Genomic DNA, 25,363 nt, shown 5'->3' on the forward strand with positions numbered 1-25,363 from the left:
TGTAATGTGTCATAAATCCACTGTCTATATTTCCACCTATTTACATTCTCACCGACCTCCTGTCACACTTTTAGCTTCTTTCATTCCTTGGAGATCTCAGAACAACAACAGTCTTCCTATGCCTGAAAAAGGGTGCTTGTGTCCAAAAGCTTACAAAGATCTTTGTTCTAACTACTCAATTGGTCTAAAAGATAAAAGATATCACATCTGTTCAAAGAACTTTGCCTACTTGTGTCCTTAGACCAACAGGGCTACAATCAAAAACGCTTCACAGCCAAAGACACAGAGGGAATGTGCAGACACTCCTAGGAACCAATCTATAATCATGCAGTTTGCTTTAAGCAAAATGACTGTAAAGCAGGTCACACTTGTCCAGATGTTCCCCAGTGCTGTGAGCCACACTGGAAATACAATGTAAGTAAGGGATGGGGAAGGAATGGGCAGAATCAGGGAGGAGCTGGTGAATGGGAAGGGAGGGGTTTGGTGGGTCCATGGGCAATGCAGGAGGCTGTCCAGCCAGGAGGCGCGGGGACACTCCTAGGAGCTGTTTACAGACATTAGTTCAGATCAATAGGTGGCTCATTTTAAATTTAAGAAATTAGGAACTGAAAAAGAAAGAGAGCTTTTTTTTTGTACTATACTTACTGGTAAGAGGCTGAGATCTATTTCTAATATCTCAAAGGATATGATTACCAAGAATCAATCTGTGTTTATAATTTGATTATTTTTTTCTAATGTATGCAGCACTTTTAGCTTTATAAATTAAAATATTGGCTTCTCTACCTTTTTTGTAAAGTAAATTTCAATTTCCATCCAAAAATAAATGATACGAAGCATGAATAAAAAAGAATCTTCTACTACATAAGACATCTCATTTGACATTTTCCTACATAATAAAATATACAAATTAAGAATATGAATAAATGTATGTTGAAAGTATATGCCTAGTTAAATATGTGTATAGTTAATGTTCCTGGTTAGGAAATGCTATGGAAACACAGACACTTGGAGCCCTTTCAAATGGGTAACATTTTAAAAAGGCAGCACCTGTTGCCTTCTAATTGCTGTATGAACAAGCTGAGAACAATCCATATGCAGCAAACCTGCTCCAACTTTAACTCGGGATAAAGGTGTGTTAAAATTGGAGCAGGTCCACTACATTTGAATCAGGTCCAGCTCATTTTCACATAAAAATTAGAACCTACCAGCTGCTGCCCCTTTGAAACATCCCCTTTTTAAAAGGGCTCCAAGCTTTTGTGTGTCCACACTCAAAAATGCCTCATTTATTCTGAAATCTACTTAGTTGCATATCAATGTCTTACAGGTTACCAAACTACAAATTCATCACCATTCTTTAGGAAATAATTAAAAAACACGATTGTTGCAAAACAAGATTAAGAATCCATTATCTAAATCAAGATTTCCTGTTTATTGTTTAATATCGTTATGCACACTGGTGATTTAACTTATTTAAAATAACTCACTCTGAGGCCAGTGGTAGTGGAGCATGGAAAACAAGTTATGCTGGCTAGTAAGCTAGAAAGAATGACTTGCCAACATGGCCAAGACTTTCAAAATCTAACCTTTTTTGCAGACCTCTGATCCCAATGTCATTTGCAGGACATATTCTCTGTCTCTCACATCCTTCATGTGCCTTGCTTTTTCTCATTTGGCCAAAAAAGGCAATCATATAATTAAAAAAACCCTAAAAGTAATAGCAATAAGATGTTTCTTCTTCTGTACTAAAAAACTTTTAAGTTATAAAAAACAATAAAAACACCACATATAAAAAAATAAGCTAAGAATGTATACTGCATATGCAATTTTGTTCATATTATTTTATTAATTTGTGTCTTTCTGTTCAATATAATGGTATTAGTAAACTTAAAATGAGACTGGTATTGGGTTTTTGCATGACTAGTATAACTCTGGGATTATGGTTCACACCCACTTATGAGCCAGGAAATGTGAAAAGCAAGGGCGTCATTGGTGATAATTTACTGTACCAATTACATATTTGGAAGACATGATGATCAAGCTTTCAGGAATAAGATGCCCTTCCCTCAGGTTTGGGAAAAAGCAGGTGCAGTTTAAGCTGGATAACACATACAGCAATGGCTTATCTTTGACTCCATATGTAAATTAAAGCAGTCTTAAACAAATGGAGGAGAACTGTAAGTTAGGAGCAAAGGGAAGCTAACAGAAATAACTTCAAAACAAGAGAAGAAGTTCTCTCAAAGCAAGAGAAAGGAGTTGGGTTTGTAGGCTTCAGTTAGTGTCTAGGAGTCTGAATCACCAAAGTAAGAAGAAGCAAGACTGGTATAGCAGGACCTTGTCAGATTGCTTGTTTATTCTCTAGGTATTTAAAAGGGGAAGAAGAAAAAAAGGAAACATCCTAAACATCTGGGCTTGAATTTTCTTATAGCAGAATATTTGCCTGTGTCTCTGGGGTCTATTAGCACATTTGTTTAATCTAATTTTTGTCATAAGCTCAATATCTACTGTATACATTTTTTTTTTATCTGGTGTTAAGACAGTGAAGAAGAAATCAGGGAAATCAAAGTTATTGCAATACATCGAATTTACATAAATTTGCATAGCTCGACTAATGTAAATGGCACTGTTAAGCTTTTACATCAGCTGAGAATCTGCCCATGCTTCTCTCAGGACATGTGCAATGAAAGAAACAGTACAGATGCTGAAGATGGAATAGAGAGGTCTATTTGGACTTGCTTATTATTTATAACTCAGATTTTCTCTTATCAAATACATTCATGAAAGTTCATTGAAAACTGTGGTTTTGATTCTCCACTTCAACACTCCACTGACTTCAACAGTCACTCCCAATTTACAACTGAGTTCTTGGAAGGTGAATAAGGCCAATGTTTTTAGCTATTAAACCCATGGAAGAAAAGTTAAAAGTAAAAACTGATCCTTTTGCAGAATAGGTAACTAAACTGAAGACAGATTAGATGCTCTAAAGGGAGAGAGAGAGGGAAAAAAAAAACCCTAAAACTGAATAAAAACACTCAGCTTCTAAATGCTGAAATGGAAAGTTTAAAGAATCTCTCTAGAGCTTTAAACATAAGAAAATGCTTTCTCTACTACAAAAATGGAGACACTGCAAAACAATGATTGAAGTAAAGATTGAGAAGTTCAACAGAGGTCCTAAATGACAGGGTTTCACTGCTGAGACATATAACACATCAGAAGTCTAAAGAAACATTCCACTCTCAGATGCATGGATGCAGACAATGCACAGTGGTATCTGCCAGGTCCCCACATACTTAAAGGGCAGATATTCAGCCTTGGTATGGAACATTTGTTTCTCTATTAACAATAAAAAACACATTAACTTCACCACAGAAGTCTCCAGAGCATAAATTTAAAAAAAATTTAAAAAGTAAGAGCAGCTAATTTTACACTGCTGCTGCATTTCTAGCCCTTATGTTCACATGGAGGGGCTGCACAATTTTCCTTATTGTTTTAGCAGAGATGCAGTTAACTTCAAAAACTCCAGAGAAAAACATATAATTATCAAGAAAAATAAACAAGTAGATCGTGTCTGTCTTGCTCAAGTACAGACATGTAGACAGGCCTTGTTATATTGAAAATTATCTGTTCTCAAATCACAACTGATGTTTCTATTCTTTAGCTGGGAAAAACAACAGTTATTTTGAAGAGTATCAACTATGTTATTGTTTGGATATTGCTAAGGATATTCTTGAATTAAATTTACAAATCTTTCTAAGATGAATGCCACAGAAAATTCAATTGAACATATATATATTTTTCTATTTATTTGACCAGGTGTTCAATTGTGTATTTCAACTTGTTGGTTTATACAACAGGATAGGGAAAATATAGAAAGCCACAGGAAGGGGATAATTAAATCAGTTTCTTAGGCAATTAATTTTATATTTAATAATAGATTCTTAAAATTTTAAAGCTTTGAGATAATATTTCCCACCCTTTCTACTTTTAAATTATGAAAAACCCTTTAAAATGATTTATGACTCTTTGCCCATGAAACCAATTCTTTCCTGATACTGATCTGACTGCTGGAATGAACACCCAAATACAAGATATAGATGTAGACATCATATTTTTGCTTTTATTGTATTAGCATCATCAAGATAATCATCAACATAACCTCAGCATACAATAAGAAAGAGCCATACAAATAACGTATGTGCAATTTTGCTTTTGTGATATCTGATTTGTATGCAAGGCCATGCAGAAGAACCCAGAAAAGGTATATCCAGAATGAAGAGCAAGGAAAGTAAAAACACACCGGACAATATGAGTAACACTTGACAAGGAGTGAAAGGAAGCATTTCAAAGGCACTCTTACTTACTTTGATCCATACAAATATATGGACAAGATTTTGTTTTATCCCATTTTATTTTCATATCATCTTAATAGTCTGAAAAATATGTTCCCTTACAAACCACCTATACTCTTAACCCCCTGTTCTCACAGGCTCGTTGGTGGACGGAATATTTTGGAAAGAAGTGGAAATAAGTATGATATAGTGATGTTTAGTCATTAGGGGCATTTATACACATACTTTTTTCCAGCGTTGCACCAGAGATCCGCTACTTCAGAGCAGACTTAATTAATCGAGTCTGCTCCGCACACTAGCTGAGGCGAACTGCACTGTGCCGCATGCAGTCGTATAAGCAGCGAAATGCCCATCAGCACACAGAGAACAGTGGCGGTGCACTTCTGACCTAAAGCACATCCGAGGTGTTTTAATTCAAAAGCATGCTGCCGCCATTTCTCACCACCAATGTGCATTTCACCGCTTATACAACTGCACACATCACAGTGCTTGGCACTTTTCAATGAATGCATGTGTAAAAATGCCCTTGATTATCTAACTCCACAATGGCTTTCCTGCTACTACTCGTCAAAATAAAGGTTTTGCCACTGCTCTAAATTGCACCCAGATCCAAAATGATATCCCACGTTGGTTGTACCACACATGAATATAAATCAACCTTCCCACTCAATCCTCAGAGTAGATTCAGTGTTAATAAATACTGAGCAGGTACATTTAGAAACTTTCTTAAAACAATACTTTATAAGGACTACTTAGATAAATATTCAAGTCTGCTTTAGTGCTAAGAAAACAATTTTCTAGGTCTTCATGATCTTTCCCCCAATAAATATTACCCACCACGCCATTAACTTGTAATCAGGAATAAGTATTTTTACAATTCAAGCAAACTGATAAATACGTACAAAGAGAAGAAAAAAAAAGTCATTGCATCCATCTGAATTATTTAAACATTTTTAGTTCCCTATTAAATGGAAAAATGAAGATGCACAATTACCCTGGTTTTTTTTACTAAAGCCTTTCTTGCCAACATATACACCTTATAAGTTTTGCCAACAACAGCCTGAACTAAAAAATGTTTTTTTTGCTAAATTTAAGATTCATATTCATTTTTAAAAGAAAAGCAAAAGACTATGAAGGACAAGAGATGGCAAATTTTCTAATTGTCCCCAACCACATGAAATACAAAGGTGGGAGCTACAAAGGAAAATCCTTTGTGTTTAAAGATTAAAACAGCTGAGGGATGCAGTCTCCTGTCTCAAAGCAGTGTCTAGTCCGGGGGGGCCGGCAATGTTTTTTGGCACACTGCCAAAAACACCCATAACCTCTATTTGTAAGATGGCCAGGGAACCAAAAGGGGTAGATTGGGGGGGGGGGGAGGGGGAGGGATGAGGGGCCTGATCCTTGTGGCAGCCCTGGCCCCTTCCCCATCACCCGCCCTGAGGTGCATGTGCACCCACCACCAGCAATGAGCCAGGCTAGGGTTCCACAAACCCTGATGCAGCCACTTAAAGCCTCCCAGCTGCCAGCCACAGCCAGCCCAGGCTCTGGGCAGGCCCCTGCCATCCACCATGCAGCCTGGGCTGCTTGGAGCAGGTGGTGGGGAGGCTGCAAGCAGCTGCTCTGGGTCCATAAACCCCCGGCCCAGCTCACTGCCAGCGTTGGGGCCACGCATGTCTCAAGGCAGACAGCGGGGAAGGGGCTGTACTGCCAGAACAAGGATCAGGCCTCAAATGGCTCCCCTGCTGTCCACCCCAAGGCGTGTGTGCCAAGCAAAATGCCTTAACATGCCACACACTGGCACATGTACCAGGGGTTGCCTACCCCTGGTCTAGTCACAAGTAGACAATCTTATGTTCAGACCCCCACGAACAACGAAATAGGAGAATGGAGTGTACTGTGTGGAAGCCTCTCTAAGCAAGAAATCAGCTTTCCCCATCCCTTCCTGCACCCTACTCCTCTCCTGCCCCCCCAAATGCACACTGATAAAGGGGCATGAACAAGCCCTTACATTTTGATTGTATGTCTAAACATTTATTTTTCTTGCTCATATTAAGCAGTGCCTTGACAATGGCAGCCTTAACAAGCAAGTCCTTACTAAATTGGTAAAGATGTCTTCTATATTTCCTGATTATATTTATAGAATTGCAGAATACAATTACAATAAAGGCCATATATCATACTCTCATTAGTCAGTCTGAAATAACAAATGAATGCATCAATGCAAACACTATAGGCTCCTGACACCAGAAAAATAGCAGATATTTAACTCCTTTTCACAAAACATTTAAATTACAAACAAATATCTAATGTTATCTGTCTAGAGGTATGTTTTAATATGATCCTTTACTTGTAAAGTGGTCTCACAGGGGAGAAAAAGAAAAAGAAGAAAGGTTAAACACCTTTGAACGTCTCACAGTCAAATTAAAAATACTGCTGAGCCAGCCTGGTTTCCATAATCAAACAAAAATATTAATATGATCAAATGTGCTTATTCTGCTTGTGTTCTATGAAACAATAATTCCCTAAAAGGGAAATCTATTATAAGTCTTTAAAAGGTTGAGCATCAAAGGCCAAGAGCTTTCAAGTAAGGTAAAAACTTAGGGTGCCTGCATGTGGGGATGCTGCCTTCACATGCTGTAATTACAGCATGTCAGAGCAGACTTGATTAATTATGTCTGCTGGAACACAGTAATTAGCGCACTCCAGCAGCCTACGCATCGGAGGACACTTTAACTAAAGCTCAGCAAATGAGCTTTAGCTAAGGCACCCCACTGCCATTTTGAAATGCAGGACACTAAACACACGTGATGCTGCAGGCATTAATTAGAGCACCTCGTGGACCCACTCTCATTTAAGCAACTCCCACCCCCAGAACATGTTTAAAGATGCCCGCAGATATGACTCTTAACACGGTTATTAATAAATAAACTTATAACATCCATTTCAAACAGCACAAATAAAATATCTACATGCAATATATAGCAATTTTCCTGTAGCACAAATATCTAGAACTATGTGTAGCTAGAGACAGATATTCAAGAGGCAAGAATTCTTGTGGGTGATACCTTTTATTGGACCAACTGCAACCCTAAGGAAGGGTACTGTGATTCCCAAAAGCTTCCCTACGTCCACACATCTGGTCCAATAAAAGCCACCACCCACAAGAATTCCTGGATCATCACAGCAACTATACCACCTCAGCACTGGTAGACAGATAGGCATTTGCAATGCATTAAAGAACAATTATATAGATTTATGAACAAGTCAGAAGAAAGAAAACCTTTCTAAGAGCAATTCAAAATAATGCTATATAAGCCACCAGCAACAGTGAATCTCCACCTCTGCTTTCTTAAGTACAGCAAAAGGTCTCAGTATGTGCACATGCATTTTGGAACAAGAGTTTATACTTGACATACTGAGTCACATAAAACTTAAAAATAAGGGAAATTTCTGTACTATGAGTAGATCTGAATATAGGTTTTAAGTTCTTTTAAAGGACCCAGCAATTTTTAGCTCAGGACAAATAAAATTGAAATAAAAAGGGGCTACTACCATGGCACTAACATTCACATTCTTTGTCAGCATTTCTAAGAGGAGACATGTTGTTATCCCCTGTTAAAAATACACCAATTTCAGACAAAGGCACAATGGAAAATGCTTCTAAATGCTGGCTGAGGTACCATAGTCATTATTGACAAGTCAGTATTTGACCACAATCACCATTCAGAGGTATTTGAGATGTATCAGGTATTTACTATACTACATATTGCAAAAAAACTGTGTTTGTTGCTTCGTTGCAGCTGTTAGGAAGTGCTGCCTCTAATGACAACATCTGTATTCATCTCCCAGCTTCACTTGACACAGAGTATGTGCAGAAATCCCAGAGGGTTCTAAACAAAAAGGCTCCAAGTGATACAGCGAATACACTCTGAATTCTCAACAGATCCAATTCTTCCTCCCAGTATGCAACAGCATCTATGCCTCTCACCACAAGCTCCCAGGTTTACAGTATTTGCTGAGGTCCACTTTACTTCTGTAACCACATGACCTTTATTCTCCATACCGTTCACTGACAGAAACTAATGTCAGGTATCAAGCTTCTCAACCATATTGATTAAAGCCTCTTTGATTCAAGCTTTCACTAATTATGCAACTCAACTGAAGAATCTACTGATGGTTAATATTTAAAATGCTGAATCGTTACCTGTTTAAATATTTAAAGAATCAAGCATGATACAATTTTTTTACACTGGAGATAATTTCTAACAAGACAGAGACACTTCTGCATTTCCTATATTTTAAACCATAAAGAGGCCAAGAATTAATAATGGTTTCACTTGGGAGCCTATTGTCATTCGCTATGTCTCTGTATCATTATTACACTTCCTTCACTCATTGTTGTCGGGACCAAGGGCGATCTAAGGCTATGGCCAGTAGCCCAGACCGTCAGGTGGGGTTTTTCCACGACGGAGTAGAGTTAGGCACGGAAGCGTATTGGTTTTATAAAGAAAGCTTTACTTACACTGCCGATGGTCACAGTGCAGGAAGGAAACTTGCTTGAGTTGCAATTGCACGCAAACAAACACAAATGAGATCTCTTCCGAACTGCACCGAACCGAGGTGAATCGTCGATATATGACTCCACGAGCACTTCACATGGGGGATACGTCAAATTTACACTATGACAGGGAGTGGCTAAGAGCTGATCAGGTCTCTCTGTCCTCCTCCAAGACACACGCAGAGTTTGCTAGACTCCACAGTGCGCTCAGAGTTCCCCACGCGATGGTTGTGGAGTCCTCCAACTTGGGCGGAAACTGCTCTAACCTTTTATACGGCTAGCGAGCCAATTGCTAGCCGCCACATAGGAATAATTTAGAATCAGCCAATAATGGGGTACAAATTTGCATGTGTGTGGTGGGAACTCTTTGCACCGGGGATTTCTCTCTGCAGCTGAGAAATCCACCGTGCAAAGAAAGCTCCATGTGGCGGGAAAATTCCAATGTGCCGAGGCACCAAAAAGCATTGGGTTATGACAATTGTGAGCCTCTTACACTATGCAACCCAAATCATTTCAATATGGTGTTCTCTATAATTACCCACCAGATTTGTGATATAATAAAATACATGGATTCTTTTTCTATTTGAGAGATGACATGCAATCGTATGAAGTTTAATACAAAGCAATGGTAGACAGAGTAACATCTTTGTATTAACCAGTAGATTTGGCATGTTCTGATTTGCAAATACTTAACCTTGCGTGTGGGTGAGGTTTTTTTTAAAAAAAAACCACATTTTATAGCTACATACAGATTTTTTTTTCTCTCTTTTTTTACCCTTACAGGTCCAAAAATTCAGCTAAGGCACCAACTATCTAAAGCTTACCCCTTTATTTTCTTGCCCCAAAGCCTGATGTTGTCAATAATGATCATAGTGGTAAAACTTTGTGCAGCAAATATCGTTTTTCAATTTTTATAAGACAATATGCTGAAAGACAGATGCTATGTTAACAATGAAAGGTTCCAAATAGTTGAAAAAAATTAAGCTGCTTACAGATGTAACCCTCCATGCTGGAAAAAAACAAAACAGTGTTTTACTTTAAACTCCATGTACCCCTGCACTAAGCCCAGTGCATACCCAGAAAAGGCATCGTGTTAGTTGGACCTGGCTTGTCTGATTTCTGTATAAATCAGGTTTTTTAGTGGGACTTCTATCTAATAACAGCTTGAACCCGCATGAAGTGAGGGAAACCTATATATAACATGTTATATGATGTATAACATCACTTTTTTATTATATTGCTATTTTCATAAACTATAAATACACATATACATATATACACACACATATATATACATATATAATAAAAAAGTGATGTTATATACATTCCATACATTTCAAAAATAATTAAGTCCAAAAAGGACTGTAAGTTGGGCACCTGCTTTACGTTCTTGGTGGGCATATGTATTCAACATAAGAGACTATGTGAGTCAGCAAAATCTGATACAGCAGAAAACCTCTACCCACAGAGATTCAGAATTTTAATGAGTGTGACGTGAGTATATGTTACAGTAGAGTGACTTAGTTATGTATATTCATTCTGTTGAGCTAAGTTCTCATTAATATGGTCAGCTTTCACTCCCAAAAGCACTTATATTTATTTTTATATATTATTGTTTCTGTAACTTTTTTTGTCTTTTATTATAAGCCGTCTGAGCCTTTCTGGGAAGGGAGATGCATAAATCTAATAATTAAATACATATTTAGTTGTCTCTTTATGTTTTCCTTAGAACTTTAACTTGACCAGCCTCACCTCTCAAATACAGGACTGCTGTTAATATCTGGAATTTGATAAGCACAACTTCTTTTCCACCATTTGTATTATTTTGTTCATCTTACACAATTATATAGAACACTCAACTGGTCTCATGCTTTTACTTTTGGCTTGTTTTTACATTTGCAATCTTATGCATTAATACTGGGCTGCTGTATGGGTTTCCATCTTACATGAGGATACATACAAATATGAAAACCCATTTTTCTCTTATAATGTTTGGAAATAATTTAAGCCATCTATATTTATAATTACAATTTGAAATAATCCAAGTAGTCTCTCCAATATACCCTAAACTGGGGCTGGGAAAGGATGTTAAACTGCTTTAAACTGTTCAATAGTTCCCTGCTTAAACAGAAGTCATATTGGCTCCTCATCCAATGAAATCAGTTTAGAAGTGTACATTGTCCTGCCAAGGGAGAAAACTTCAAGTAGGTAAACATGTTCAGATTTCCAATAAGAAAAAATTACAAATAACTTAAAACTTTAAGATGGAAAGGAGAGCATGGTCCAAATTCATACCATGCAAGAATCGCAAACCATGTTTGAATACAATCAGAACTATAATCAGATACTTCCTTACAGAATAATATTTCTTCCTTTATCGTTAAACATAGCTTGTGATATAGTTCAGTGATTCTAGAAGATGAAGAAACAAACATGGACAAACAAAATATTAAGAAACTTTATATAATACCACGTTAAAAGAATAAGTTTCATTATACCTCCCACTTTGCAAGATATCTTAATAAAAATATAATTGTACATTTGCTGTTACTGAAAAAATTGAACAAAGTGATTTATTATTTGGATAGGCACAAAAGATTTCTGAAATGCAAAGAGAAGGCCTATAAAGGCACAAATCATCAGTAATGATGACAAGCGAAACTGCCTTTCAAATATGAACAAAATGCACCCATTTAGAGTATCATATATCATGGTCTCCCAGACCCTCATTCATTTCCAAACTGAACAGACAGCATGATAATTTAACCAGTGCTGTATTTCATATTTGTTGAGAGTGCCTTTATTAGGTAAGTATTTCTTTACCTTGTTTACAGAATACAAGTTCTTTTCAGGATCTCAGATACTTGAAATCTGGTACATAAAACTTTTCAATTAAGCAAGATGATTTCCTTCACAACTGTACTGGTACTTTTAACATTAATTTGGCAACACTGATGTTAGCTACAGAACTAGTAATAACATGAAAAGCTTGCCCTCAGACCCACCACAACAGGACTGCCCAATCTTTATAAATAACTAAGACGAGGTACAGTGTTGCACTTAATGTGCTTTAAGCACACAGAAAGCGCTTTACAGCTGTAACAGAACAGATGTTTATGGCACATAAAGCACTTTAAAAATGGCAGATCCCACTTTAGATTAGTACACATGCCCCCGGGGTTAACTTAAAGTGCTTTCTGTTAAAGCACTATATCAAATGTCTGTGCCATCCCATCAAGGGTTAACTTAGAGCATGATTGCCACCTTCCCAGAGCTGCTGAATCCCTGAAGACCTTTCCCCACAGCCTCCATCCTCCCTTCCGGCCAGGCCGCACTGAAGGACTGCCCAGCTGGAGCTGCTTCAGGGACACAGAGCCCAGGAGTTCTTCCCCTACAGCAGCCACAGCAGAGCTGGGCTGCAATGCAGCTGGTGGCTGCAGCTGTTAAGAGGCTTGAGGGTTGGGTGGAAAAGGTAGCTCTTCACCCCGTGCGGACCAGGCCTGCCACCCCAACCCCATGGAATGGGGCCTCCATTTTCCCCCTCCAGCCCCTGGTGACAGTCACCAGCTGGTGGAGGGCAGGGGGCTTAGCTGGGGAGAGGGGCCACTCTGGCAGCCTCCTGGGAGGAATGCGGGAGTACGCCCAGCACCCAGAGAGGCCATGTTGTGAGCCCTCTGCCCCCCTACCAAACAGCACGTCAGTTTACTTGGTTCCTGCTCTAACTTATAGTGTTTTGAGTAAAGTGTGATAAATTAGAGCACTTCAACCAGGGGCTTTTTGAATGTCTGTACTTAGCGTAAGGCATTAACATTTACAGTGTTAATGGGATAGTATTCAACTAGAACTCACTTGGGAATTTTAGCTGTTGAAATTTGTTGTTTTATTGTTCTTTCAATGATCTGTGCAAAGTAAAATTAACATCAGGGATCAAATTCTACTCAGTTATAGCAATGCAAGTACAGAGCAACTATTAAAGCTAATATGATGAATCTATATTTTTAATATTAGAAAAGAGCAGAATTTCATTCTAATAAACAGCCATAGCTATTTAATTTAGACTAATTTAAACTTAGATTCAATAACTTTAGTTATTATAGTAGTCCATTCATTTACATGGTTTGATATTATGAATGTTAACAAGGTTCCTTGTCTGCCTATGTCCTTAGACCAACATGGCTACAACCTGCAACCCTGAAACAATACTACAAGGAAGACATCAAATTAATTTTAAGCTCTAATCCTGCAAATAAGAGGTATAACTTAACTCAGTTGTTAAGATTTACACTAAGAAATCTCCTTCAGAAGTCAAACCATAGTAACTGATGGCCTCTATTCAATATGTTACTAAAGCAGATATGCTTACACACTTATCTAACTACAGTATTTATATAACCTCATATTATAATATCCAAGCATATCACCATCTTTAATGAACTTATCTTCACAACATTCCTATATGGTACATCAGTGATATTATGCCCATTTAACAAGTGGGGAACATGGAAAAACTAAAGACCAGAACCAAAGGAAGAATAAGTTGCTTTAAAAAGGTGTTAAGACAACTTTAGGGGTACCTGTAGACATGCCAGGACACTGCTCTGATGTGCTGTAATTACTAATTAGCTAATGTGCTTAATTAGCGCACTCCAGCCAGCCTCCGCATCTCATAAATCCAAGTTCCCACACTTCACAATGGCAACAGGGGCGCTTTAACTAACGTTCATTCCACGAGCTTTAGTTAAAGAGCCCCTGCTGTCTTTCTGAAGCACAGAGACACTGATACACGAGATAGTGCAGCACTTCAGAGCCATTCTACTTAAGTGCCTCCCCACTCCCAGAGCATGTGTAAAAATGCCCAAGGTGCCTAAAACTTCCTGCTCAAGAGCTGCCTAACCCTAAAGATACCAACACTTAAATAGATAACTCCCTTTTTTGACCTGCACATCCCATAAACATCTGCAATACTGCCTTATGGGCATATGTCTTATATGTATAGCAGCGCTGCTGATGCCTATGGCAGAACTGTTCCAGTCTGAGCAACTAAATGCACAGCTCCTACTATAACTCCATGAAGGTCTGGAAACTAAGCAAAAAGGGACCTAAGTTCTCTAACAGGTCAACAACACAGTAAATAGCTGAAGGAGGTGGTGCCCACCCACCTTGTATGTGATAGCCTACTGATTATAGCATTCTCCCAGAAAGTTGAAGACCTGGGTTCCAGATTCTTCTTGGCCTGAGGGGACTCAAACCCAAATATCCCATCTCCCACGTGTGATTCCCAAATGACCAAGTTTTAGGTGTGGGTAGGCGGAGACCCTGGCTTCAAGTCCCTACAATCAGGACTGATTCTGTTTTATTTTTAAGCAAAGACTGCTTAGGCTAGGTACAGGCATTCAAAAATCACAAGGCAGAATCGATCCAAGTTACGTGGTTTTCTGGAAGCAGTGTAGTTCAAATCAGTACTGAATAGAACATACATTCACCGGGGGAGGGAGGAGAGCAGGAGGGGAGCAAATCTTAGACCAGGTTCCTCCATTGTTAAACCAGTCTATTTGCGCCGAACTTCTGTTCCATAATAGGTATAGACCACTTTCAGATCACTTATACAGGTAAAAGTGTAATGTCTGTACCTGGCCTCAATGTGAAATGTATAAGCAGTCCAGGAATCTCTTGGTGAATCTCTTAACTACATGGTTATAGAATCAGGCTCCTTCTTGCTCCATAACTCTTATTTTCCTATCTGCACAATGGCTTCAACAGAGAAATAAAATACCTTATGGCCAATTATGGCCATAAGCTAGCAAAGAGCATGGCCATAAGCTAGCAGAGAGCAGATTTAGACTAGACATTAGGAAGAACTTCTTCACAGTTAGAGTGGCCAAGGTCTGGAACGAGCTCCCAAGGGAGGTGGTGCTCTCCCCTACCCTGGGGGTCTTCAAGAAGAGGTTAGATAGGAATCTAGCTGGGGTCATCTAAACCCAGCACTCTTTCCTGCCTATGCAAGGGGTCAGACTCGATGATCTATTGAGGTCCCTTCCGACCCTAATATCTATAAATCTATGAACCACCCAGCCTCAGTCTACCTATTTGCATGGTTGTTCAGACACTCTCCTGTGAAGTGGGAAATACAGACTGAATCCTTTAGGCTGGGAAAGAAGAATGTGTGCGTCTTGTAAACAGTCATCTCACTCAGTGGTACACGCAACGTTACACGTGACAGAAAACAACTCTAAACCCAAGTTTCCCAAATCCAGCCTGGCATCCCAACCACTGAACCCTTGCTTCTTGTTTAAGTCAACTGTGCACTTTCTTACAGCAAGGAACGTCTTTTAATGCTCACTGCTTCAGGACTTATGCGAGGCAAGCATTGTTTTTATTTATCTTAGCAGAGAAAAATTCATAGTAACAAAGTTCAAGAACCACAGGCAAAAGTTTTGCCTTCCCATTTCGGCGACAGGTAAATTAAACAGATTTAGAATGGAAATCTATGCAAGTATCACAGTGCAGGAACAAAGTAATGACCTAATTAATGCCAGAAAGACTCAGTAATATGAAAATAATTCCTTTTAGCAGAAGATTTAATGACAGTATTGGTCCCAAATGGTTATGATAGGAACAGCCCAAAAATACAGTTCATGCCTGCATGTTTCAAATGAAAAATAGCTCTGTATTTTAATGTAAAAAAAGGACCAGACAAGATTCCGATATCAGATCAGAACTGTCCTAAATGATGTAGTCACAGGGATTTAATCATGTATTTAAAGTTAATAATTAACCTAATAAAAATACTTAAATTGTAACAAATGGCAAGCATAACATTTCCAAAATGAGGAAAAGCACTAAGTGTTAATAATCTTGTTAGAAATGAAGGATAAATCCTCTGCACAGTTTTGCCACTTGATATGTTCCAAATTAATTGAGATAGAAAAGGGAATAGGAGAATCAATTGCAATCATAAAACACAAAGCAAATATGACAAATGTCTAAAACATAATGCATGACAATAGTTGAGAACTGAACAAATACTGACATGCAATTATTCTGTGACATCCCCATAGCTTGAGTTACCTGGACAGCTTGACTACACACACACAAAATTTTGACAAAATTAATTCCCTCTCTCCCAGTTAATCAAGAGCTTTGGAAAGCAAGGATCTTTTTTCCTTTGCATGTGAGATTTGGTTTCAACTGTAATTTTGAACAGACCCAAATTATGTACAAACTCGGTTAACCATGTGTGTACACACACACACACACACACACACTTTTGCTATTCCTTGGGCTTACTCAGAGTGATCACTTTAGTCGCATGGACTGTTTTGTTTCCATTTCATACATTTTGAATAAGAAGGTAAGGACATGTGGATGCAATACAGCTGTAACTTTTCATTCCATCCAGGAAGAGCACACACCAACTGCTGCAGCTTCCTTAGCCTGATGAAGGGTTTTTGAACCCGAAAGCTTGCTTAATAACTATTCTCCAACCATTTAGGTTGGTCTAATAAAAGATATCAAATTCACCCAAGGAACCTTGTCTGCCTATATCCTTAGTCCAACACGGCTACAACCTAAACCCCTGCAGCTGTAACTATAGCACTCCCATTTTTCTGTACCCCACCTTCACTCTGTGCTGAAACACAGGCCTGAGTACTTCCAAAAATTATATCTAGAGGTAATGAATGAAAAACATTGAAAAGCAAGTGTTAATATTCCCTCAGTAAATTTTCAAAAAGAAACTACTGGACTCTCAGTTATTTGAGTGTTATAACCACAAATTAGTTATAATTATAATACAAATTAGGAACTTGATGATTCAACTCAAATCTTTTTATGCTCTTATCATCATCATCATCATCCATCATTTCACTAGATGTCCATGCACTTAACGTTCTTCAAGTGCCTTTCATTTAATTTTACAGAACTGTTTGTGACATCAGGTTGATAAGTGTTGTCAGCAAGTAGATTACTATAATTTTTTTGTTATAAATGTAGTGCATTTTTTGCAATGTTAACTACATAAATTATTATAACTCTTCTATTTAAAGGCATAACTGTGTCACTAGTGACAACCACCAATTTAGCTATGAATCCACTATGGCTAAAGAAAGTGACAAACTTCAAAAGAAACAATAGCAAGTTTAAGATACCATCATGCTATGACAGTACTGTTCTATCTCAAAACATAGGGGAGGAAAAAACCTACATTGATGAGTTTAGTATAGACCTTAAACAAGTGTTTTTTATAACAGTGCCAAGGCTGCACCTCAACCGGTGAATATACGGGTAATATAGAAACTGGGTTTTTTTCTACACCAGAGTTTCCGAACATTACTTAGCATGCTCTAAATAACGCATAATAAAAATCCCACATTTCAATCTTAGTCATCGTAAACTTGTAAAGTAGCATCAACTGCTTTTTGACATTATCTGAGAAAATTAAAATAAAACGGCATATTAACAGGTATTTGAGTATGCCTATTAACATGTTACATACCTCTTAGCACCTAGTCCAGACAAAATAGTGGCATTTAAAAATATATTAGCTGATGATAATCAACCCAACCCTTAGGTTTGACAGAAATTGATCACACATTTTCAAGGAGTTAAATCTTGATTTTCCTAGGTAAGTATTAACTTGTTTTTAAACGATCATAAACAGTGCTAATATAGGAAATAATTTTCACATAAAGAAGTCAGAGTGTGCAAAAGATGCAAAGATATTTTAAGATGACCATAACAGAAAATTAGGTACAGTTCTGCAGTGACCACGTCACTACATGACCACAAGCTGGAAGTCTACTAGCTCATTGCCAGCCCTTGAAAGACAGAGAGACAATGTGGTCACTCTATATTGATAAACTGGCCAAGAACTCAATGGAGGCTTGAAAAAGAGGGGATGACTCAGCACTACATTTTTGGTTTATATAGAGCATCACAAATGCATTGTTTGAGAAGACCAAAACATCAAGTTTCAGAAAACAGGGAGGTAGGCTAGAGACCAGTTTGAGACTTTTCCATTTCATTGAACCCCTGGTGGCATGGTCACTGAGTGTAGCCCCCCCAAAACCAGCTCTCTGCCTTTACTTATTTGACATTTGGAGGGAAGAGCATACATATCTGTATCACAAGTGCAAGCACCATAGGTTAAGTCTGGCAAACTGTCACATAGTTAGGCAGCAAGCTGTTGTACATGCACCTCAGGCACATGCAATCTGCAATTAGTAGAATCAGCTATAGTTGGTGTGGTGCATTTTGGGTTTGTTTGTTTGTTTGTTTGTTTGTTTTAAACAGAGTATAAGAAATGCTGATACAGCAAATAATTTTCAGTCACATTTTCAGTGACTGGAGAGATCAGAATCTCTCCTCTAGAATGAGCTCGTCAAACAAGGTTTAGTTAAAGTGCACCCCGCTGCCATTTCGAAGTGCGCTTGATACAAACGATGTACGCTCCAGCAGACTCTATTGAGTCTGCTCCGAAGCGCTGTAATTACAGCGCATCAGAGCAGCTTCCCAGGTCAAGTCCAGGCACCCACAGTGTCTGCTATAGAGCTTTGACATACTGACCTAATCAAACAGTAAGTTAGGATGGTCCTAGCCAGACTACCACGGACAGAATGCCAAACAGCTCGTGAGATTTCCCAGATGGGCCTGATGTTAGGATCCGGATTCTCAATGGTCCACATGGAAAGCCTTGCCATTTAGTGGTAGCACAGATGCTGACACTTTGACCTCATCCGGGATCAGACAAGAAAGACCCTTCAGGTGCAAGATGAGCCATTGATTGTGATGTAACATTTATTAAAAAAAAATGATGGTCTAGCTAGGGAAAGCAATGGGAAGAAAGACCTCTTCTTTTTCATCAATGATGGAAACCAACTCCTCAGTTCCTGTAATGGTGGACTCCAGTATCTTCAATAGTACCATGGCAACATATTGTAGAGTGCAGGAGCACAGTTTATTAAGTGGGTTAGACTAGGTTTTCAGAAGCCTAGGCTAGTACTTAGAACCTGGTTTTATGTGCTAAGTCAAAGGTAGGCAACGTTTTTGGCCAGAATGCCGAAAAAACCGCAGTGTCAACTTTGTAAGGTGCTGGAATGCCAGCATGCCGGAAAAACAAAACCAAGGTCAGGGGGTACATGGCAGGACGCACTGCATATTCATATAATTAATCATCACACGTTACTTTTTTTTTTTTAACAGTAAATACCAAGTTTTCTAGAAATTCTGAACTTGATGACAATAAATAAAACTTCATATGCTGCCTTTGTTTTTGTGTATTTTTTTTTGTTAAGCATGTTGTGATGAGAGAGAGAGAAAAGAGAGAGAGAGGGAAATAGAAAGAAAAAAGAAAAAAGGGGGAGACAGAGAGAGATGATAGGAGAGAGAGAGTTAAAGAGAAAAAGAAGAGGGGAGAAAGAAAAAAGAAACGAGAAAAATGGGAGACAAAAGGAGAAAGAAAAAGGAGAGAAGAATGAAGAAACAGAAAAAGGAAAGAAAAAGAAATAGAAAAGGAAAGAGAAAAAGGAGGGAGGAGAAAAACAAGAGAAAGAAAAGAGAAAAAGAATAAGAGAAAGAGAAAAGGGAGACAAGGAAAAAGAGAAAGAGGGAAAGAAAGAAAAGAGAAAAAAGGAGAGAAGAAGCAGAGAAGAGAGAAAAAAGAAAAAGAGGGAAAGAAAAAAGGAAGAAAAAAGAGAAAAGAGAGAAGAGAAAGAGAAGAGAAAGAGGAAAGGAGAGAAAAGAGAAAGAAAAAAGGAGAGGAAAAAAGGAAAAATAGAAAGAGCATGTATCCCTCACCACCCACCTCTCCCACCACTACCAGTTGCAGCTCAGGACCACTGGTTCATGGCAGCGTCCGGCAGAGGGAGGCAGTGACACCCCAGCAGTAGCGCCTGCCCAGACCCCAGCCTCACCCACTCCAGGGGCCCAGCAAGGCTGGAGTCTGCAGCCTGGGGATAGGGGGCAGGGTCAGCAGAACAAAGACAATGCCGTCCCTGCCTGCATTTTTCTGACCCACCCCCTGGTGCCACCATGCTGGGACCTCTGGCTGCTCTGGAGAACCCAGAGCAGCAACTTAAAAAAAAACTTTGGTTTTTTTTAAAGCAATTTCCTGGCACACCTCCTGGAATGCCAAGGAAAATGTCTCCACATGCCACTAGTTGGCACGCATGCCAAGGATGGCCTATCTTTGTGCTAGGTTATTCCTCAATACAGTCTTTGCCAGCATATCACCTGTGTGCTCACTGGGCTATGATATGAGGCTTGACTCGCTAGTAGCATGATTCTGGAGCTTGTTCCTTTGGGGTGCGATTTCCCAATGACCAAGTTTTTGGTCTGGCTAGATGGGGACACTGGGTTCAGGTCTCTATAATCAGGATTGATTCTTTTGTTTTTAATCAAAGACTTCTCAATTTGAAATGTATAAGCAGTCCAGGAATCTCTTGGTGAGTCTCCTAACCACATGGCTACAGAATCAGGCTACTTCCTCCATAACTCTCATTCTCCTATCTGCACAGTGGCTCAGCTTCAACAGAGAAGTACAATGGCCCCTTTGCCCCACCTCAGTCTATCCATTTGCATGGTTGTTCAGACACTCTCCCATGAAGTTAGAAATACAGATTAAATACTTTAGGCTGGGGAAGAAAGGTGTGCTGGTCTTCTAGACATAGCCCTCAGTGGTATACCCAAGGATCAACGTGTGGCACAAAAACCACTTTAAATGCAAGCCTCTTAAATCCAGCCTGGCAGCCAAACCACAGAGCTCTCATTCCTTTGGGCCGTCAAGTCCTTCAGACTTCTCCAGAAGATGAAAGTTTCACATTGCTCCACTTCCACATTCTCAGCAGAGTAGGACAAGCATACAAATCATCTGCTCATATGATACATTCCCCTCCCTCCACTATTCCTCCCATCCTACAGAAAAGACACTTACTATGGCTATTTTATAGGAGTCAGTCAACCATTGGAAAGACAGGGCTCAAAATGCATGGGTTTGCAAGTAGAGCCCTGGTAGGGAAAAGAGAGGTGTGCAGGGAGATCTGACCAGCAAAACTCATTTCAGGTCACAACGGGCAAACAGAACAGTTCAGAAGCTGTTCTGAAGACTGGGCAGATATTGAAGAATTTCACCCTGAGCATCTAGTGACAGTGTGCACATATGACCCCAACACACATGCAAATTCAAAAAACTCTAGTCTTATAAGCACCAGGCACATGCGCATTTTCAGTGAAAACCACACACAGAGCAAGAGAAGCCTTTTTAAAAAATATTGCCATAAAGGAGTTGAAGTAGCAGAAATCCTTGTTCCTCATGCCTTCATACTCAGACTAAGAGTTTAATTTCCAGAAATATTTAAATATTGGAAACCCAGCAAATGAACATGAAAGATCTTCTCACAAGAACATCAGCCTTACATATAAAGCAAATGTCAGAAAAACCAGGACACCGTGAAGCCAAGATGACTCTTTCTTCATAACACAACCTCTCTGTCCCTGGAAGTATCTTACTAAAAAAAACCTGTCATTTTGAAGCCTTATGCAAGTCTCAATCAGGACCTCTAACCAAATACCCATGTGAACCTTCGACATGCTCTGTGCCTCACTGGTACTCTGGGAAACACTTCCTGCTGCCTGCCAAATATGTGAAGAAAAAGACTGACGGACAGGTAAGGGACTATGATCTTCCTGAGACTCCTCAAGAAATAGCCAAGGAAGTGAGATGATTTCACGGATCATTTCACTTTTATTTTCTCTTAACTGCATCCCCAGTTTAAGTCAGAACTGTTTGTATTTCTCTTTGCCATATATCCCGTTGATTTTTGTAGAACAGTAGTTCTACTGATCGCTGTCTTTGCAGGAATAAAGGATCCATCTGTAGGGTGATGCATTTGGAAACTTTTTCCAGTTTGTTGATTTTTGCGTAAGTTTTAGAATAACATGGGGACTGACAGTCTGTTGCCATATATCTTATTTGTGCAAAGTGAGGTCAGCTCATTTCTATTGTGATTTAATTCATTTGACACCATTAGGACACTAGAGAATGTGGTTTACAGCTTGTGCTAGTTCTCTTCTTTTTCCATGAATGTTCTCAGAAAATCACAGCATTACACACGTGTGCCATGCTGCCTCGACTGCCGCTTCTGTCAAAAGGGTTTTTTAATTCTATGTATGGGTTTTAACTTATATGGCATTACAAGGCTTCTTCTGCAACAGTCTGTGATAGTATTTGTATAACTCACATGTTCTAGATTTGAAGAGGGAATTGCTTCCACAATTGTTGGTACAGCTGCTGCTGTCAAAACCTTTTATAACTTAATTAATGAGCTTTATATATAGAAGCTATATATATATATAAAGCCTAGTCATCCCATCGTGCAGTTTTGCCAGTGCCTACGTATATGGTGCAGATGAGCACAACTTTTGCTTTGATATACAGAGGAATACGGTGGGAAGAGGTCCCAGTGGATACACAGGTTGTCATCCCCAGAGGCGTAACAATATGCCTGGGTACCTAGGGCAGGCTGCCACACATGGGCAACAGGAACTTTTGGTTACCATCATGCCACTGGCAAGATCACACAGCTGTAGCAGCATCCATTTTTTTCTACTCCCATGCCCCCAGGTCAGAGTCTGGGGCAGCTGCCACAGTTACTCTGCCCTAGTTATGCTACTGGCTATCCCCTAAAAAGGGAAAAAATATGAAGACGCTATGGACAGTGGAAATTCCTCCCACCCTCCTCTCTGCAAGCTCTGTTTGTGAACTCCTGAGAGATCACAAACTCTCTTAGCAACAGTGCCTTTCAGTCCCCAAATATACCGGAGTACAACAGCAGCGAAGAAAAAGCAGCAGCAGTTCTAGCCCCTATCCCAGAATACTAAAGATCCACATATTTAATAACACAGTAACAATGGAAACAAGCAGCAGGTCCCTTCTCTTCCTTTTCAAGGCTTGGAGCATACCTGTTCTAAAGCAAGTAGATGGGAAGGGCAGATAAAGTGGCTGCCTTCTAAGGACAGCCTCATTTTTCTAGGGGCTCACCTAGCCACTGAACTTTGAATGCAGCCCACTACTGATGGAAAAACTGAGAGAAGCACCTAGATTAAGATAAGGAGGAAGATTTTGCAGGATCCCTAAAGATTACTTCAACCATCTGTTGGTGTCAACAGGAATTTTTCTACTATGACTTTTTCAAGAAAATTCAGCATGTCAGGTTGGTTGCCTGTTTGCACCAGAGGGCCAATTAGGAATCAATAGTTTGAGGGTGTTTACTTAATTATTTTCTATTCCAGCGAACGGTAATGAAGGAAGGTGAGGATAGGAGCTGGTATTCGGGAGAAAGGTTTCTCTGCATTTTCTCACCGATTTAAGGCATCAAAATATCTAAAACAGCATTTGTTTTTCATTTCATCATCTATCCATTCACATTCTCTTAACTTGCCATGCCTCTCTGTGCTCAGGCTGGGTCTCCTTTGTATCCCTTGCTCTTTTCCTGGTTCGCGCACCTGGCTGTGCACGGTGCCTGGCTGCGCACCCCCCAAAAGTGAGCCCCAGCTCTGCGCCGTCCTCACACACAGCTCCCCAGCTCTCCTGCCCTTCTGATCTCTAGCTTAGGGCTGCAATTCAAATAATAAAAAAATAAAATAAATGAAACCCTAACTTTCTGCGATTCTATCGAGACAAATGGTCAGGCAACGCGAAGCAGAGGCACAGGATGTCAGACCATTTCTGCATGCCGATCCCTAGGGCTCCTCCCCTTCTCCTCTGTCACTGGTCACAAAATATCATGAAACCATTCTTTTGCAGACCCGCACGTCCAACTCAACAAGTTGCCTGCCACAGCCCGGCGGGCTCCGCGCGCGCACGAGCACTCTCCCTAGCGGAGAGGCGCTGCCAGGCGCTGCCTCCTTCCAGCAGCCTCCCCGCCCGCCAGCCGCGCTGCTCTCCCGTCTCCCGCCCATGCCTTCCCAAAAGTAGCAGGGATTCAGGCTCATGCGAGCATCCGCCTGCCAGGCAGGAGCCTTGCTGCGACCTGAGCAGCTCGCGAGCCAGGTTTGAAGCGGCGGCTGCTGCGAGGCTTTCCCAGCCGCCCGCTCCCCTGCCCGAGCCGCCCCCCTCCCCCGCTATCGGATCCGAGATCTCGGGGAAGACAATTGCAGTAAATGAGGACATCGGAGGAGTGCGTGGCTGCTGCTGCTGCTGCTGCCTCTAGCGAAGGCTCCCTTGGCCACAGCTGAACAAATGTCTCGCTGTGCTACCTAAAGAGGTGGTGGGGGGAACCAAGTCTCCGGGAAGCAAAAGGTTTCCAGCCGGTGGTATCTTTGCAGCAGATGCTCCTGCAAGAGTGGATCGTTTCCCTGCAAGCTTGCAGAAGTGAACGGAGAGACATGCATCACAAAGGAACTGCACAGACCTTTACTTATTTGTAAGGCAGCGTAAGGTAAGGTGAGCTTTCCACTGCATTTAGACATGTCAGCATGAACTGTTCTGCGCCTCCCAGGACCGGAGGGATCGGGGAGCTCTGCGCTGTCGCCTCCCCGAAAGAGGCTCTCTTTAAATAGCGAGTACTTACATGTTTTCGTGATTAGAACTTCATCGTGGGAAGCGGATGGCAAAACGCTGAGCCTAATTATTTGGGGAGGAGGGAATGTTATGCAATAGTATATCTGGCTGCCTGGGAATAGCTGCTGCGTCCTATAACTTTCATGACAGATAAGGGGAGAAGGGATTGGGGAAAAGATCACCGTACATGTCCAAACCATGTCTTTGTTCAAGAAAAATACCACGGTCTCCTCTTATAAAAATACTTTGCTAGAAGGTTAGTACTCTAGACCATCCCCAAAGATGCACAAAGTCTTGCAGGATTGATTACAACTAACTACCACTGCTTTTTAACTTCGATATTAGAAAGTCCAAATAGATCTGTAGTTAAGAGAAAAATTATACCTCTCCATAATAACCCATAGTAAAGGGAATATTTGCTAGCATCTTTCCTTCTCAACTTGGTGTGCCATACTTTATTAAAAAAAAAAAAAAAAAAGACACACGCACATTCTCCACCCCCCGGCTCTGAAGCTGCAGGCATTTTCTGAACTATTAATGTTGGAAAATAGTGGTCCTCACTATTTGATATTCCAACTTCCAATAATCTAACATATTCAATTGGAAATGACATGAAAATGCAGCAAATGGGACAAAAGGTAGCACCAAAGTCAGAGAGAGAGAGACCAGGACCTTGCATCTTGCTGCTTCATGCTGAGCGTTTCTGTCTTGCGTCTCTATCACTCAAACAAAAATCCTCTCCTGTGACCTCAGCATCTCTACTTAATACAATGGCACAAAAAAAAAAAAAAAAAGAAAGAGAAAGAGCTCCAGCAATCAAGGGGAAAGTAGGGTTGCAGTTGGCTCGGATTTGGGGTGGGGAGGGGGAAGGGATCCTGGAAAAAAAAAAAAAAATTAAGGGCA

The 25,363-nt window shown here is 40.0% G+C and overlaps 2 protein-coding genes across 10 annotated transcripts in view; one reads left to right on the forward strand and one right to left on the reverse strand.

Annotated features, from left to right (window-relative positions):
- Window positions 1-25,363, reverse strand: part of DOCK1 (dedicator of cytokinesis 1) — a 555,371-nt gene that overhangs the window by 275,408 nt on the left and 254,600 nt on the right. The window lies entirely within an intron of this gene.
- The window catches only part of INSYN2A (inhibitory synaptic factor 2A), a 64,694-nt gene continuing 63,090 nt past the window's right edge, over window positions 23,760-25,363 (forward strand). For all 3 annotated transcript variants that reach the window (XM_019482869.2, XM_019482871.2, XM_006259203.4), the window contains exon 1: window positions 23,760-24,338. The gene's annotated coding sequence lies outside the window, so the exon portion shown is untranslated. The remainder of the gene's footprint in view (window positions 24,339-25,363) is intronic.

This window comes from Alligator mississippiensis, chromosome 6, assembly GCF_030867095.1.
Source record: "Alligator mississippiensis isolate rAllMis1 chromosome 6, rAllMis1, whole genome shotgun sequence".
In the NCBI taxonomy this organism is placed as follows: domain Eukaryota; kingdom Metazoa; phylum Chordata; order Crocodylia; family Alligatoridae; genus Alligator; species Alligator mississippiensis.